General features: G+C 40.6%; 1 non-coding gene across 1 annotated transcript; it reads left to right on the top strand.

Annotated features, from left to right (window-relative positions):
- Window positions 1–1,924: 1,924 nt before the first annotated feature.
- TRNAE-UUC (transfer RNA glutamic acid (anticodon UUC)) lies at window positions 1,925–1,996 on the top strand. The gene has a single exon. It is a non-coding gene; the product is annotated as a tRNA-Glu (tRNA).
- Window positions 1,997–2,954: the final 958 nt, after the last annotated feature.

Here is a 2,954-nt window from a genome sequence, read left to right as displayed (position 1 = left end):
ACAAGCCACCCTGCCACTTGGGCCTTTTGACACAGCATAGCACTTGAATGTTTTTGGTAAATAAAAGTACCAGACAAAGCCCCAGTGGGAAAATCATAGTCTAAATAGGTACAATTTTGGAGCAAAGCCATGCCCTCTTCTGCTATTAACTATTCTGCTTTTGAGAAAAAGTTTCTGGTTTGTTACTAAGCCCTGATTGGACCAGCTGCCTGGCTGTGAGAAACCTGGTAACGCTATAGACTGGCTGCTCTCTGATCCGCCAAGCCAGGAGGCCAGGCGTGTGCAGCGGCGTCGCATCATCAGATGGTGGTGGTACACGTACACACGAGAGCAGACGGGAGCAGGTCTAAAAGGCATACGCAAGGTGTGTAAGCATATGGCTAGGACTTATTCAACACCTACTTCTCCTGTGACACCCACTCCTGTCGCATTGCCGCCCCTCCATCAAGCCACACCATGACCTCGTGGAGAGTTTCCTAGGACCAGGTTTGGATAAAGAAAAAGCTCATACCTGGTTTACAGATAGGTCTGTACAAGTGTTGACTGATTTGTGAAGATCCCTTCCAGAATTCCTTCTCCCATATGTACATTTCCTCTCAAGGCTGCCCACCCCAAATCTTACTCCACTATCATTTCTTGCACAATGGTCTTGCTTGAAACCACCCCAGTGTAGTAAGCTGTAGCTGCTTCTGTCAACAGAAAGCCCCAAGTGGACACAGATGGCACATGACAAAGGCATATTTCCCAAAGTATAGCCGAGGCAAAGGCTGGAAGAGTCTCTACCCTGAATGATCTCAGGTACAAGCCTGGCCAATAAAATTTCTGTTCAGAAAACACCGTGAACCAATTAGCTTCTACATGACTCAGGCATACACCTGGGGTATTTGGTAAATCCACTACTCTCTAGCATTTGATCTTTTTTAAAAAATTGAAGTATAGTTGATTTACAATGTTGTGTTAGTTTCAGGTGTATAGCAAGCATTTGATCTTTTTAATCTATATCTTTCTGGTGTATAATTATAACCACAGGCTAAATTAAGCAATTTTGGAAGCAATTCATCACTTTCACCACAGTATCCTCCTAAAAAAACTATGGTTTTCCACCAAATAGTTTTGTGATCACTGGATTTTTGAGCAATTGTTGTTAAAGGATAGTTTTTTAAACACGGTAAAATCGTGACACTCATAAAAATATAAAATAATAATAGGTCAAAGATTTTATTTAACTCGTTAACAAATTAGAGGACTAATAAGATATTATAATTGGGTCAAAGGATAATACAAAGAACCACATATATAAGCAATCGGTAATAATGAACTTACAAATTGATACACAATTGTAAGAACGCAGGGGGAGAAAGAATTCAATTGCATTTCCACCTATCAAACTTTACTTGCATGCCTATGGACAAGAATCATTTGCATTGCCATCAGTTATCTACAATTTATGAATTCACAAAAGAGCTCAAAGACAAGGAAAGGCGCAGATACCCCATAGAATTAGATGACTCAGCAGGGTGTGTTCAGATAATGTCTGCCTATTTTTCCACTGAAGACACCCAGTAATCATTTTGCTCCATTTCAATGATTTTCATGGTTTCCCCTACCTTGTCTAGTTTAACCTCCTTATTTCACAGATAAAGAAAAGGAGGCCCAAACAGACTCGCAGATATGGAGAACGAACTAGTGGTTACCAGTGGAGAGAGGGAAGGCGGGAGGGGCAAGATACGGGTATGGGGATTAAGAGGTACAAACTACTGTGTTTAAAATAAATAAGCTTCAAGGATACATCGTACAGCACAGGGAACATAGCCAATATTTTATAATAACTATAAATGGAGCATAACCTGTAAAAATTGTGAATCTCTATGTTGTACACCTGAAACTTATTTAATATCGTAAATCAACTATGCCTCAGTGGAGTTCCCTGGTGGTCCAGTGGTTAGGACTTGGCACTTTCACTGCCGTGGCCCAGGTTCAATCCCTGGTCGGGGAACTAAGATCCTACAAGCTGTGCCGTGCAGCCAAAAATTTAAAAAAATTTTTTTAATTAAAAAAAAAATTGAGATAGCCTCAACCACCAGAGGGCAGACAGCAGAAGCAAGAAAAACTACAATCCTGCAGCCTGTGGACCAAAAACCACAGTTACAGAAAGATAGACAAGATGAAAAGGCAGAGGGCTATGTACCAGATGAAGGAACAAGAAAAAACCCCAGAAAAACAACTAAATGAAGTGGAGATAGGCAACCTTCCAGAAAAAGAATTCAGAATAATGATAGTGAAGATGATCCAGGACCTCGGAATAAGAATGGAGGCAAAGATTGAGAAGATGCAAGAAATGATTAACAAAGACCTAGAAGAATTAAAGAACAAACAAACAGAGATGACCAATACAATAACTGAAATGAAAACTACACTAGAAGGAATCAATAGCAGAATAACTGAGGCAGAAGAACGGATAAGTGACCTGGAAGACAGAATGGTGGAATTCACTGCTGCGGAACAGACTAAAGAAAAAAGAATGAAAAGAAATGAAGACAGCCTAAGAGACCTCTGGGACAACATTAAACGCAACAACATTCGCATTATAGGGGTCCCAGAAGGAGAAGAGAGAGAGAAAGGACCTGAGAAAATATATGAAGAGATTATAGTCGAAAACTTCCCTAACGTGGGAAAGGAAATAGCCACCCAAGTCCAGGAAGCGCAGAGAGTCCCATACAGAATAAACCCAAGGAGAAACATGCCGAGACACATGGTAATCAAAGTGGCAAAAATTAAAGACAAAGAAAAATTATTGAAAGCAGCAAGGGAAAACCCTCAAATAACATACAAGGGAACTCCCATAAGGTTAACAGCTGATTTCTCAGCAGAAACTCTGCAAGCCAGAAGGGAGTGGCATGATATACTTAAAGTGATGAAAGGGAAGAACCTACAACCAAGATTACTCTACCCGG

The sequence above is a fragment of the Eschrichtius robustus genome, chromosome 12 (genome assembly GCF_028021215.1).
Source record: "Eschrichtius robustus isolate mEscRob2 chromosome 12, mEscRob2.pri, whole genome shotgun sequence".
NCBI lineage: Eukaryota > Metazoa > Chordata > Mammalia > Artiodactyla > Eschrichtiidae > Eschrichtius > Eschrichtius robustus.
The sequence above is the reverse complement of the archived record's forward strand: the minus strand, read 5'-3'. Positions and strand labels throughout refer to the sequence as shown.